The following is a 15,943-nucleotide window of genomic DNA, read 5'->3' as shown; positions in this document are numbered from 1 at the left end:
CTCTAACTACTGTTGTCTCTTTAAGCAACGATACCAACGGGGATAGTCTGTAGCTTCCCAGTACCAACATACAGTTCGTCATTCACGAACCATGTGGGAAAGGACAAGACAAGCCTGACTGAGGGAGAATGTTTCACTGTCTCACTGTTTTAATAACCGGTTATATGGAGATCTGTTTCTGTATGTCATGAGATATTGTTCATCAAATGTGACAACAAATGTATGGCTACCATATTAATGTTAAATGCCACATGCATACATACCAAGTATGGTTAAAAACCTATAAAGAAATAATTAAAAAAAACAAAACAAAAAAAAACCCGTAAACAAAACAGTTGCTTAATTAACGTTAGAGGTAGGGTGAACTATAAAAAAAAGTATAGCCATTAATAAAGGTGGCAGCTCCCACATTTTATACAAAGATGAGTCAGAAAGAGGTGAACGCATCAAGAGTAAAGAAAAAGGGAAAAACAAAAGAAGAAGAGCAAGAGGAGAAGAAAATAAATAAATTAATTAAAAAAAAAAAAAAAATTAAATGCCCAGTTCTAGTTTACCAGTTATGTATTTTTTTAATTCTTTGATCACCTGTATATGGTAAACAATGATATAATTTGTATTGTCAATCTCTTTTTATTGAGCTTTTTCATTTTTTAAAAATATTAATGTGGGTCACACAACACATTGAACATTTAACCCCTTAAGGACACATGACATGTGTGACATGTCATGATTCCCTTTTATTCCAGAAGTTTGGTCCTTAAGGGGTTAATATACTTATACATGTTTTGCAATATAGGGTGAGCATAAGTGTGAGAACGGGGATGAGCCATTAGAGTTGTGGACCAGCATTGGTACATTATCAGGAGTGTGTGAATTGCTCCGGGGGAACGGCTGTGTAGTATGGATGCGTTTAATGCAACCTGAACCGCTTGTAGATTTGGGGCCTTCTTCTAAACGTACCCTAAGCCTGAGAGGGCCCAGGGGGGAGGGGGGACTGGGGATGGAGCGGCAGATCCCTCCTTTTGAGAGGGGAACAGGTGGACTTGGTATGTCTCAGGGCTTACTAGTTAGGGGCATCATGTCTGGGGGTGAAAAGTGTATGTCCTGGTTATTGTTGCCTATTCGGCTCTCGGGGTAGTCAGGTATCCGATGTGGATCTTTGGGTGGTATCCTGCGCGGGTGTGGGAAGGCCCAGTGCCTTACAGAATGTCGGGAACTCCGCTAGTGTGGAGAGTTTATAGACATTTCCTTTGTGCGTGACCACTAAGAACCTGGGGAGATCTCCAGTGATATTCTAATTCCGTTTCTCTGAGGGCGCTGGTGACTGGGTTCAGCGATCTTCGCCATTGCAGCATGGATCTAGTGAAGTCTTGATAAACAGTGAGTTGTGTGCCTTCAAATGTTAGTGGCGTCTTGCCCTGGAGTGCCGTCATCAGACTTCTCTTGTCTTGGAAGGTAGCACAGCGGTCAATCACATCTTGGACCATGTTTGTGGCTGCTCTGCCTGAGGATGGTAGGCGGTATATCCCGTGTGTGTTAAATTTTTTGGCATGCGTTGGTGGTAGGACGGCAGCTCATATAGTGAGTGTCAGGGTACCTGAGGCCTCTACCTCTAAGGGAGGTAGAGACTTGGTGGTTTGTCCGTCCAGGCGAGCTGTTTCCTTCGTTCCTCGCGGTTCATCCAGTCACTTAAACACCGGCCGCGAGGAATCCACGTCCTTTTCTAGCGGGACGCTCAATACGTGACGTCATGACGCTATCACGAGCGACCTGTCACTCAAGTGTCCGATATCCAATCGGTACTTGTCAGAGGCGTGATTACCATCCAGAGCCAGGGTATTTAAGCTTACTTCTCACTTCAGCTCATTGCCCTGTCGTGGTTCTAGCTTGCCTAGTCACTCAGTGCTCTGGTATTCTAGTTTGCTCTATTGGTTTTGACTCGGCTCGTTGTACTACCCTGCTTATCTCTGTTTTCCCTTGACCCGGCTTGTCTCTCGCTTATCTGTCTTCTCGTTCCCTCGACCTCGGCTTGTCTCTGACTATTCTCTATTACTCTCGGTACGTTAGTCCGGCCATTCTAAGGCCCGGTATACGTACCTTTCCACTCTTTGTACTCTGCGTGTTGGATCCCTGTCCCGATCCTGACATTACGACAGGGCCAATGGATCCTGCAGGTACAAACAGTCAGCTTGGTTCTTCTGATCCCAGGTTTGACGCCATGGAGCATAGGATGGATCAGATGGCTCTAGCACTACAGGCACTTTTGTCTCGTGCTAGTAACCCACCTGAGGAGACACGTACTCCTTCTATTTCTCCTGCAGTCTCAGGTCTAGAGGTAGCCACTGTAGGTGCTTCTTCCCGTATTACCCCACCAGTACGTTATGGCGGGTCACCGGAGAAGTGTCGTGGCTTTCTGAACCAGATTAGCATTCATTTCGAATTACAACCCCGCTCTTATCCTACAGATAGAGCGAAGGTTGGATTTGTTATTACTTTACTCATTGAGAAAGCTCTGAGATGGGCCAATCCTTTATGGGAGAATGATAATCCACTAGTCTATAATTATAATGCCTTTGTAGCTGCGTTTAGAAGAACTTTTGACCCTCCTGGTAGAAAGGTCAATGCAGCTAGATTACTGTTGCGCCTTAGACAGGACAATCGAACACTTGTGGATTATGCACTAGAGTTCAGGTCCTTGGCGGCAGAGGTAAAGTGGAACGAACAGGCTTATATAGATGTGTTTCTGAATGGGTTATCAGATGTAATTCTTGACGAGGTCGCTACTAGAGAACTCCCTGAGAATTTGGAGGATTTAATTTCTTTTATATCTCGTATTGATGAACGCTTAAGAGAGAGGCAGAACACTCGAGATAGGACCCGTAGACCCTCCTTTAAACTAGCACCTACCTTTCAAAATTCTGAGTTCGAGGACTTACGTATTCCTGAACCTATGCAGATAGGCAGTACTCATCTCACAGAGAGGGAGAGACAGTACAGGAGAAGGGAGGGTTTATGTATGTATTGTGGAGTCAGAGGTCATTTACGCCTAAATTGTCCCAATCGTTCGGGAAACGCTCGCACCTAAGTTTCTCTAGAGGACAGGCCTTGGGTGTTTCTACTTTGTCCTCTATTCACAACTACAAAGAGCTCAGGCTCCTGTTACCCGTTTCTTTAAAGTGGGAGAAGGGAGTAGTTAAGACTATGGCACTAATCGATTCTGGAGCTGCTGAGAGCTTTATAGATCAGGGTTTTGCTGCCAAGCATGCTATTCCATCCCAGTTAAAAGAGACACCACTGGCTGTTGAGGCCATCGATGGTAGACCGTTACTTGAGCCTGTTATTTTCCATGAGACCATACCGATTAACTTAACTGTTGGCATCCTACATAGAGAGGACATATCCTTACTGCTCATTTCTTCTCCGTCTATTCCCATAGTCCTGGGGTACTCCTGGTTGAGGAGACATAACCCTATTATTAATTGGGAGTCAGGGGAGATAGTTTCGTGGGGACAGAATTGTCAAGAAAAATGCTTGCGGAAGGTCTCACCTCTCGGATTAACCAACACATCGGCTAACTCTGACAATCCTACAGAGACACAAATTCCGTCTCAGTATCTAGATTTAAAGGCAGTATTTGACAAAAAGAAAGCCGATACCTTACCCCCACACAGGTCCTTTGATTGCAAAATTAACCTACTCCCTGGTACCATGCCCCCCAGAGGTCATGTATACCCATTATCTACGAAAGAGAACTCAGTTCTAGAGGAGTATATTCACGAAAATTTAGACAAGGGATTCATTAGGAGGTCCTCCTCTCCTGCCGGGGCTGGATTTTTTTTTGTTAAAAAGAAGGATGGTTCTTTGAGACCTTGTATTGATTATCGAGGCCTAAATAAGATAACCATTAAAAATGCCTACCCGATTCCCTTGATCACCGAACTCTTCGATCGTTTGAAGGGCTCTACAATTTTCACCAAGTTAGACCTCAGAGGGGCATATAACTTGGTGAGAATCCAGCAGGGACATGAGTGGATGACGGCATTCAATACTCGCTATGGCCACTATGAATATACGGTTATGCCTTTTGGGTTATGCAATGCACCAGCTGTATTCCAAGATCTGATAAATGAGGTTCTTAGGGAATTTCAGCAAGATTGCGTCATTGTATACCTAGATGATATACTTATACATTCTAGTGAGATTGAGACTCATCACAAGCAAGTCAGGAGGGTTTTGCACAAGCTTCTCCAGCATGGCTTGTACTGCAAGTTGGAGAAATGTAGCTTTGATCAAACCCAGGTAACCTTTCTCGGCTATGTGATCTCTGGGGAGGGATTTAAGATGGATCCGGATAAACTCCAGTCCATTCTAGAGTGGCCTTTACCCAAAGGTCTTAAAGCCGTACAGAGATTTATTGGTTTTTCTAATTATTATAGGCGCTTTATTAAGGGCTATTCTTCCATTATCGCACCTATCACTAATATGACCAAACAGGGGGCTGATACTAAGAATTGGACTACTGAAGCTCTTCTTGCGTTCAAAACTCTCAAGGAGCTTTTCGCTTCCGCTCCAATTTTAGTTCACCCCGACACTTCCCTGCCTTTTCTACTTGAGGTAGACGCATCAGAGACTGGTTTAGGTGCTGTCCTATCTCAAAGGTTGGGTGTTGATAAACCATTACATCCATGTGGATTTTTCTCTAAAAAATTGTCCGGTACTGAGAGCAGATATGACATTGGTGACAGAGAATTACTAGCGGTTATCAAGGCTTTGAAAGAGTGGAGACATTTATTGGAAGGTACTTTACATCCTGTTACCATTCTAACAGACCACAAAAATTTGTCTTATATCGGAGAGGCCAAGCGTTTGTCCTCCAGGCAGGCTCGTTGGTCGTTGTTTCTTACCCATTTCAATTACGTTCTGACTTACAGACCTGGTTCAAAGAATTCTAAAGCCGATGCGCTATCTCGCCAATTTGAGCCTTCTGCTTCAGTTGAACCACTTTTGTCCTCCATTGTACCCAAATGCAATATTATTGCTAATACCAGTCTTAAAATTCATTCTCCGCTACTTGACCAGATCTTGAACTCACAACATCTAGCTCCCGGAGACACCCCTGAGGGAAGAAACTTTGTTCCTCCTGAACTTCAACTGGAGCTCTTACAATGTTTTCACGAAAGTAAAATAGCTGGTCATCCTGGTATTCGCAAGACATACTCTCTGATATCCAAGGATTTCTGGTGGCCTTCACTTCGAAAAGATATTGAGGAGTTCGTCGCAGCTTGTGAGACTTGTGCCAAGACTAAACTACCTCATGCATCTCCATGTGGCCTGTTACACCCCTTGGACATTCCTGAGAAACCTTGGTCCTGTTTGTCCATAGACTTTATCGTTGATTTGCCTGCTTCCAAGAGACAGACTGTTATTCTCACGGTGGTGGATAGATTTACTAAGATGGCCCATTTCGTGCCATTACCTAAACTTCCGACTTCTCCTGAATTGGCGGAGATTTTTGCGAGAGAGGTTTTTCGCCTACATGGGATTCCTTCAGAGATTGTTTCTGATAGAGGTTCTCAATTTGTCTCACGTTTCTGGAGATCCTTTTGTTCTCAAATGGGTATCAAATTGAACTTCTCCTCTGCCTATCACCCTCAGTCTAACGGAGCTGCTGAACGTACCAATCAAAAGATCGAACAGTATCTGCGTTGCTTTGTTTCCGAACACCAGGACGATTGGGTCGGTCTGATTCCTTGGGCGGAGTTCGCACACAATAACCTTGTTTGTGATTCAACTCGCTCTAGCCCTTTCTTCATGAACTATGGCTTTCATCCTTCGATTTTTCCTTCGGTTTCCTCTTCTCAGGGGATACCGTCGGTTGATGATCATGTCGCCAACCTGAAGAAATTATGGGATCAGACTCGGCAAATTCTGTTACATAGTTCTTCGTTGCTCAAGAAACACGCTGACAAGCATAGAAGAGCGGCTCCTGTTTTTGTTCCTGGGGATAGGGTATGGTTGAGTACTAAGAATATTCGCCTAAAAGTTCCATCTATGAAATTTGCTCCTCGCTACATAGGTCCTTACAGGGTTCTCACTCGTATCAATCCGGTTGCGTATCGCCTTGCTCTGCCACCTGCCTTACGCATTCCTAATTCTTTTCATGTCTCCTTGTTGAAACCTCTTATTTGCAACAAATTCTCCTCTAAGGTCTCCTCGCCTCGTCCTGTTCAGGTGGAGGGTCGGGAGGAGTACGAGGTCAGCTCCATCATTGATTCCAGAATTTCAAGGGGAAAATTGCAATATCTGGTCAACTGGAGGGGATATGGTCCTGAGGAGAGGAGTTGGGTACCTCAGGAGGACGTTCATGCTTCTCGCCTTCGCAGAGCATTTCACCTCCGCTTCCCATCTCGCCCCGGTTCCTTCCGCCCGGTGGGCGTATCTGAGAGGGGGGGTACTGTCAGGGTACCTGAGGCCTCTACCTCTAAGGGAGGTAGAGACTTGGTGGTTTGTCCGTCCAGGCGAGCTGTTTCCTTCGTTCCTCGCGGTTCATCCAGTCACTTAAACACCGGCCGCGAGGAATCCACGTCCTTTTCTAGCGGGACGCTCAATACGTGACGTCATGACGCTATCACGAGCGACCTGTCACTCAAGTGTCCGATATCCAATCGGTACTTGTCAGAGGCGTGATTACCATCCAGAGCCAGGGTATTTAAGCTTACTTCTCACTTCAGCTCATTGCCCTGTCGTGGTTCTAGCTTGCCTAGTCACTCAGTGCTCTGGTATTCTAGTTTGCTCTATTGGTTTTGACTCGGCTCGTTGTACTACCCTGCTTATCTCTGTTTTCCCTTGACCCGGCTTGTCTCTCGCTTATCTGTCTTCTCGTTCCCTCGACCTCGGCTTGTCTCTGACTATTCTCTATTACTCTCGGTACGTTAGTCCGGCCATTCTAAGGCCCGGTATACGTACCTTTCCACTCTTTGTACTCTGCGTGTTGGATCCCTGTCCCGATCCTGACAGTGAGGCAGTTCGTTGGGTGTGATGGCATCTGGCACTCCCCTGATCTTAAGGTGGTTGCGCCTCGTTCTGTCATCGAGGGCGGTATAGTGGAGAAAGAGTGCCTGTTGTTGGACCTGTAGGGCCAGGACAGATTCCTGTAGGGTTGTCAGTCCCTGCTTGATGCCAGAGATATCGTCCCCCGTGGACTGCACCCTGTCTGTGATAGCCTGCATGTCAGTTTTAATGGCCGCTATGTTGGTTGCCAGGAGGTTTTTAATTTCCCCGACCAGATTTTGAAAGTCCCGCTGGGTGACTGGGGCTGACCCATCTGGAGTCCCTTTGGGTGTGAGCCCTTTCTGGGGGTAGGTCGGACGGCATGGGGTCTTTTGGTACCTGTGTGGCGTCATGTTCGCTGTTCCCGCCATTTTGGGCGTCGGTCGTCGGTGTTGTAGCATGGTACCTATGTCCCTGGACCCTGAGGGCGTCTCCGGTGGAGGTTTTTGGCACCGGCGGCCCATCGTTGCCTGGGTAGGTAAGGGTGCTGTGTGGAAGTCTTCCACCTCAGGGTCTTCAGGCTCTACCCAGGAGCGCCGACCAATCGAGGGCTGCTGTGGGCTTGTAGGCCTCGGGTTCCCCCGTGCCAGGTATACAAACGGCATGTGGGGCTGCTGGGTTGTGCCCAGAGGGTGTCCCGGTCAGGGGTGGGTTAATTGAGGGTTTTAAGTCTCGATTATCGGACTTCGTTGCGGGTTTTGGCCGGGAGCTCTGCAGAGTTGCGTCAGCTCTGGCTCGTGGTCAGGCTCCGCCCTCAACAATGATATAATTTCAGAACATTTTAATTCATTCTCTCATTGTGGCCACAGTTTGAGGAAGAAAAGGTCAGGGAATGTGAGATGCGTTTTATTTCCAGTGTATTCCTGTACTTATATTCATGGCCCATGTGCCATTGTTATGCCATGGCACTAAAATTACGTTAAAGGGGTACTATATTCATTCATTAGCTTAACGTTGCAGTTTTGGTGTGTAGATCATGCCCCTTCAGTCTCACTGTTCAATTCTCTGCCATTTAAGAGGTAAATCACCTTTCTTTCTGTTTATACAGCAATAGCCACACCTGCCATGGCTGTGACTGACACAGATTGCATAAAAAAATGTTTCCTTTACAATCAGATGTTAACTTGCTTTATAAGTTTTTATCTCCTGCTTTGTAAATTGAACTTTTGATCACACTCAGGAGTCTAGAAGTCCTGCAGGGTCTAGAAGGCTATTAACAGGGTAGGAGATAAGGAATTCTAATTTAAACAGAAGGTGCAATAAATGAAGTTAAAACATTAGATCTCTCCTTACAGGAAGGCTGTGCAAGTCACATGCAGGATGGTGTGACTAGGGCTTGTATGAACTAAAGTGATTTACTCCTAAAAGACAGAGGATTGAGCAGTGAGATTGCAGGGTCATGGTCTATAAACCGAGGCTGAGCAGCGAGACTTCACAGGCATGGTCTTTATACAAAAACTGCTTCATTAAGCAGTTGTTTTGGTGACTATAGTATCCATTTCAGTTATTCATAGATTTAGGATTTCATGCTGAATGTATCACACTCCTATGCATTCCACCACAGTGTCCTTATATAGACTATGCAAATTATATAAAATCACATCATGAAAGGATACTAGACTATGACATCTGTAATTTGCCAAGGGAAATATTTGAGGGTGAAAAGCATTTACATCCATCAACTCTGTAATTTTTATGGTGGGACTTAGTATAGCTCTAACCAGGCCACTAGTAGTGTGTAGTAGTAAGAGTAGAAGATTATGATATTCGACTACCGGTATATAGTATTATATGCATTCGGAAAGTTTTGATATTTACTATGGAAGCATTAGGTCGAATGCAGAGGGACTAGAGAATTTTTGGAAATGGTACCATAACTCCTTCCGAGGTTTGTGCAGAAGCACTATTGGTGGTTTACACTGTGCATGTTTATTGTGCTAAATGACCCATAAGATCAATATTTGCTGGTTATAACTTTCATATTTGTGGATGGAAAGTGAAATAGTAAGCAATAATTTTCTGAACTGTCAGGAACGAATCTGTGAAATGCTCATTTCAGGCTAGTAAGGCAGAAAAACTGAAATTCACAGCTTTATGAAGGACATTGAAAGATCGGACACAAAGTAGTATATGCACTGTGCATCCATTTCATGTACAAAACAAAGTGTGAAAATTACACGTATACATCTGTAGTTGTACTGTGATGTAATTCCAGTAAAATACAAGTTTAGCAGGCTAAGATTGCCACAAGGCATATGTATGTATATGTGTTTGTAGTATCAGTTAGTTAATTACACGTAGCTAAGATACTGTTATCACTGTACTGACCAGGTGCAGGAATGTAAGAACTGGAATTACGCGTCCCTCTCCTTTGTATCAGATGAGCCACGTGGTTAGACCGGATGGATGAGTTTAGACTCTATTTATTAAATAGGTTAAGGGTATGTGTGGGTGTAGTTAATTGTGGGAGGAGCTACAGTGCTATATAAGGAATGTACTCTATGTATTCAGTACTCAGACTTTGCTGTATTTTGGTGACGCTAGTCCCTCTGAGTCCCGATTGGTGATCCAATAAAGAATCTCTTCCTTCCTGAAGAAACCTGTGTCCATCTCTCTGTGCTTGGCTTCCGTCAGTTTCTCCGGTATCATTTGGTGCATTGGCCGGGAAGCTCATCGTTCAACGGTAGCTGAGAGGCAGAGGCGTGAGACGGTCTATCTTTGCCCACGTTCTCTACGGCTGCACCCCTGAACTTCTGCGTGGACCTCCCTTCGTCTCGGCGCCACTGGTCTGTTGTCCAGGAGATCATCGGCCTCTACGTGAGAAGTGCTGGGGTGTCCCCGTCGATGAGTGTGAACTCAGGTTCAGGAACGAGGAGGTAAGACAACTGCTGTTTTAGACGGCAGGACCCACTAGGGGTATACCGATTGTGCGGTAGGCCCAAAGGGGTTTTGAATCTGTGTATCTGCCCCCTCTGTCGGAGGGAAGGAGCGAAGGCGCACCGCTCGATCAAACGCTCTTTAGTCAGACCGTTTGATTTGGTTAGTCAGGCGGGGTCCTGGTGTAAATAGCCCTAGCCGGACACCGGTGTCTTGTCTAGACTAGCGTTCTAGGGTGTATATTACGTTCGCTAGGTCGGAGGGACCGGGAGACTAAGCGGCGCCTGTGTAAATTCGGTTCGCTAGTTCTCATCCTATCTGGGCTAAGTGGGAAGGCGTGTAAATTTGGAACCCACTAGACTTTTGATAGTGCGACTAAGAGGCGCCTGTGTAAATTCGGTTCTCTAGCTCGCTATATATGTGGTGATTGGGCAGTGTGGCTAACCAAAACGGGTGTATATAGTTTTAGGTAGTCCATTCAAGGTACTGGCCAATAGTTTAGTTGGGAATTGTAAATGTGTTAACGATTGTTTTAGTAAAGTGTATATCTTGTTAGATAGCGCGAGCTCAGCCGTCTAGCGAGAGTGTTAATAGTGTGTTGCTGTATTATAGTGCACGGTACCATAACCCTGTATATTTACTGACATTATATAATAAGTACTAATCATTGTCGTCCATTGCATGTTTAACACCATAACCACTAATAATTGTATTGTGACCTTAACTTGTGCTTTGACCTATGCTAACCGTACTGTAACCGCTATTTGTAAAAGACGATGTTACTGGGGTGTGTTATAGACGGGTAATTCGTATATAGAGAATTATAGCGTGGGTGACTGTATAGTTACGCCAAAGGGCATAATATTGATTATATAGTGACTGGTGTAACAGCTGTGTGTGTACGGGAATTCCCTGAGTGTTTATTGTTATTGTGTACGTTTCACTTGGTAACCGTACCACGTGGTGCTGTTGCCAGAGGAAACGGGTGTGACTGTTGAATAGTACGCGTGTATAGTATTCGTTGTCGACGACGTTCCATTGTTAAGTATGGGTGCGTCGCAGTCAACGATTCCGGATCCCTTAGGATGTATGGTTAAGAATTTTAAAAAGGGATTCAAAGTTTGTGATTTTGGGGTAAAGATGTCTCCTGTACGTTTGGTCACTTTGTGTACTAGGGAGTGGCCTACTTTGGTTGCGGCATGGCCGCCACGTGGCAGTTTGGATCCAACTCTGGTACAGCGCTTACACGTGGCTGTATCGGGTAGGCCTGAACTTTACGGCCAGTTTCCTTATATTGACTGTTGGAGACAGGCCGTAAATGACTCGCCAAAATGGCTCCAGACATGCCACGAGGAGCAGTGTCGCCTCATGGTAGCTAGGACTTGCTCGTCCACTAGGACTGGTGTTAGGCCCATTTTGGACACGCCCCCTGAGTCCGAGATCCCTTTGCCGCCCCCTTACTTTCCGTTAAGAAGAAGTGACGCAAACGCAGGAAGTCCTGCACCCCTCCCCTCATTACCCTCATCCACTTCCGCTTCCTCCTCCAGTACAGGATCCACCCCCCCTCGTACTAAATCTCCCCTTCCGGAACCAGAATCCACCCCCATTAGAAACGAATATCCTGATTTGGCGCCACTTCAGACTTCCGGTCAAGCTTCATCTAGCTCGGCTCGAAGTGTTTTATTTACGACCTTTTCCCAAAACCGACCTCCCACATCCCCATACCCTATCTCTCCCCGACCGGAACCCATGACTGACGCCTCTCTACGTAGCCCCATCCAAACCCGACAGTTGACTGGTGCCCAACAATTAAAGCACTATCAGATGCCTCTTCGTCTGAATCCCGGGTCAGCTTATATCGATGCCGCAGGTCAAATGGCACACGCTGACCCAGTCTTCGTATATGTCCCATTTACCACAACCGATCTTTTAAACTGGAAGACCCATAATTCCTCGTATACTGAGAAACCACAAGCTATGACTGATCTGTTCACCTCAATAGTACAGACGCATAATCCGACATGGGCTGATTGCCAGCAGTTACTAATGACTTTATTTAACAATGAGGAAAGGACAAGAATAAATCAAGCAGCCATTAAAGCATTAGAGGATAGAGCCCGTGCTTTGAACCAAGCCAATCCAGCAGCATGGGCCGCGACACACTATCCCAACACCGATCCCGATTGGAACGTAAATGGTGCTGATATGGTTCAACTCAGAGCCTATAGAGACGCTATAATTGCTGGCATGAAAGCCGGAGGAAAGAAAGCCATTAACATGTCGAAGACAGTTGAGGTGATCCAGAAAAGCGATGAAGCGCCCAGTGTCTTTTATGACCGATTATTGGAGGCATACCGCTTGTATACCCCCTTTAATCCGGAAGACGCAGACAATTCCCGAATGGTTAACTCCGCCTTTGTCAGCCAAGCATACGGAGATATTAAGCGCAAGCTACAAAAGTTAGAAGGGTTTGCAGGTATGTCCATCACCCAACTAATGGAGGTAGCAAATAAGGTCTATATGAACAGGGATACAGAAAGTAAGAAAGAGGAAGAGCGCAAGATGCGTAAAAAGGCTGATATGCTAGCGGTAGCGATCGCAGGCGTAGATAAACGGGGCCCAGATAGAGGCAATAATAGATGGAGTAGGGAGCCTTTGAGTAGGGATCAATGCGCGTATTGCAAGGAAGAAGGGCATTGGAGGAACGAATGTCCGCAAAGAGAGCAGTACGAGAGAGACCAACCCAGGGCAGGCTACGGAAACTTTAGAGGTAGAGCGAGAGGTAGAGGAGGCCCCGGAGGGAGTAATGGTTATAGAGGGAGTAATGGGAACAGAGGAAGTGTTAGGGAAGACAGGTATATTCCAGCAGCGCAAAGGTCCCGCGATAGAGAAGGTAGGGACTTTGTAGGATTGGCTGACACTGTCATGGAGGACTATTGATACCGACCGGGCTCCATCCCCCTTGGTCGAGCGGAGCCTATGGTCGATGTATCAATAGGGGGGAAAAGGAGTGCGTTCATGATCGACACTGGTGCTGAACATTCAGTGGTGACTAATCTAGTTGCTCCTCCATCTGGAAGGACTATTACTGTGATAGGAGCAACTGGAAGAAGTGCTGAAAAACCGGTTCTTAAAAGTCGACTCTGTACATTGGGAGGCCACGTAGTAAAACACCAATTCCTTTATATGCCTGAATGTCCAGTCCAATTGCTGGGACGTGATATGCTATCAAAATTACAAGCGCAGATTACGTTCCTACCAAATGGAACAACATCCTTAAAGTTTAATGGACCTTCAGGTATTATGACTTTATCCGTACCAAAGGAAGAAGAGTGGCGACTTTATACAGTGTTGACTAGCCAAAACCCTAGGAGTGATGAGACATTGTTTAACATACCAGGAGTTTGGGCAGAGAACAACCCACCAGGACTGGCCCGCAATATTCCACCAATAAAAATTGAACTGAAACATGGGGTTTATCCAGTGAGCCTAAGACAATATCACATTCCGCAGAAGGCTAAGAAGAACATCCAATCCTATCTGGATAAGTTCATACGGTATGGTATCCTAAAATTCTGTACTTCCCCCTGGAACACCCCATTGCTGCCTGTTCAAAAGCCCGGTACAGATGAGTATCGACCTGTACAGGACTTAAGAGCAGTCAATGATGCGGTTGTTAGCATACATCCAGTTGTACCCAATCCATATAACCTGCTTGCTTTAATTCCGGGCGGGGCTACTTACTTCACAGTCTTAGATCTCAAAGATGCCTTCTTTTGCCTCCGAATTGCCGCAGAAAGCCAATGTATTTTCGCTTTCCAATGGGAGAACGCTGTAACGGGCTCAAAACGCCAAATGACTTGGACAAGACTGCCCCAAGGGTTTAAAAATTCACCTACCCTATTTGGTTCAGCTCTAAGTCAAGATCTACTGGATTTCGAGTCTATCCCAGGAGAATGTGTATTGTTACAATATGTAGATGACTTGTTGATAGCAGCAGTTACAAAAGAAAAATGTCAGCAAGCAACGCACGATCTACTACATATTCTCTGGAAGGCAGGATACAAGGTGTCCAGGAAGAAGGCTCAGTTGTGTTTGCCAACTGTCAAGTATCTGGGATTCCATATCTCTGAAGGTCAAAGGATTATGGGGCCAGAGAGAAAAGAAGCTGTCTGCCAAATACCAATACCCAAGAATAGAAGACAAGTGCGAGAATTCTTGGGGGCAGCAGGCTTCTGTAGGATATGGATTCCCAGCTATGCGATACTGGCAAAACCTCTGTACGCAGCCATCAAAGGTACAGAGCACGACCCCTTCTTATGGACCCAAGAACAGCAAACGGCATTTGAAGATGTGAAGAAGGCTTTGATGAGTGCCCCAGCATTAGGTCTACCTGATCACACACGACCATTCTACTTATATGTACACGAGCAAAGAAGAATGGCTGTGGGAGTATTGACACAGTACTTGGGATCATGGCAAAGACCTGTTGCCTACATGTCTAAGCAACTGGATGCAGTGGCCAGCGGACTTCCACCTTGTCTAAGAGCCGTAGCTGCAGCCGCCCTGCTAGTAGCTGAAGCCGATAAACTCACTCTGGGTCAAGAACTTTATGTACGAGTCCCACATGCAGTACAGACGTTGTTGGATTACAAAGGAAATCATTGGTTTAGTAACAGCCGTATGACCAAGTATCAAGCAATGTTGTGTGAAAACCCAAGAGTGCATTTAGAGACTGTAAACACCTTAAATCCAGCTACCCTTTTGCCGCAACCTACTGAAAGTCAACATGATTGTTTGGAAGTAATGGATGAAGTATTTTCAAGTAGACCAGATCTTCGTGATTTTCCCATCCAGAACCCCGATGTTCAATATTACACCGACGGCAGTAGTTATGTGAAAGAAGGGATCCGCTATGCAGGATATGCAGTGACAACAATAGACAAGGTGATAGAAGCTCGGCCACTGGCGAAAGGAACATCAGCACAAAAGGCAGAATTAATAGCACTAACACGAGCGTTACAATTGGCTGAAGGTTTAAGAGTAAATATCTATACGGACTCTAAGTATGCGTTTTTAACCACTCATGCCCACGGAGCTTTGTATAAAGAAAGAGGACTACTGAATTCAGAAGGCAAAGAAATCAAGTACGCAGCTGAAATCCTACAACTATTGGAAGCAGTGTGGGAGCCGAAAGAAGTCGGTATCATACATTGTCGAGCGCATCTGAGAGGAGATGGTGATGTAACCAAGGGAAATCGGATGGCAGATAGTGCAGCTAAGCGTGCTGCTGAATCAGGAAGACAGGAGTATGTGGGGCATATAGCTGCTCTTATACCAACTCCACTGTCCCAATGGACTCCAGTTTATACAGCTCAAGAAGAGGAGTGGTTAAAGACTGAACCGGGAAAGTATTTGGAGAACAAGTGGTATCAGCTAGAAGATGGAAGAATAGTCATACCAGCATCACTAGCGGTAGAAATTGTCCAAAATTATCACAACGGGACACATTCTGGGAGAGACAGTACTGAAGAATCTCTCAGGAAACATTTCTACATACCAAGATTGTCCAACTTGACTCAGGCCATTGTACGCAGATGTGTAACGTGTGCTAAGAATAATGCAAGACAAGGACCAGTAAAGCCACCAGGAGTCCAGTTTATGGGGGGACTCCCCATGTCCGATCTACAAATAGACTTTACAGTAATGCCTAAATCGGGTGGACATCGTTACCTGTTGGTAATTGTGTGCACCTATTCAGGCTGGGTAGAAGCATGTCCTACTCGTACAGAGAAAGCAGGAGAAGTTGTAAGATTCCTGCTACGAGAAATAATACCCCGATATGGACTACCCTGTTCTATAGGATCGGACAATGGTCCAGCTTTTGTTCATCAGTGCCTACAACAACTGACTCATATGCTTGGTATAAAGTGGAGGCTTCATACTGCATATAGACCCCAGAGTTCTGGTAAGGTAGAGAGAATGAATAGAACTATAAAGAACCAGTTGGCTAAAA

The sequence above is a fragment of the Pelobates fuscus genome, chromosome 2 (genome assembly GCF_036172605.1).
Source record: "Pelobates fuscus isolate aPelFus1 chromosome 2, aPelFus1.pri, whole genome shotgun sequence".
Classification (NCBI taxonomy): Eukaryota; Metazoa; Chordata; class Amphibia; order Anura; family Pelobatidae; genus Pelobates; species Pelobates fuscus.
The sequence above is the reverse complement of the archived record's forward strand: the minus strand, read 5'-3'. Positions refer to the sequence as shown.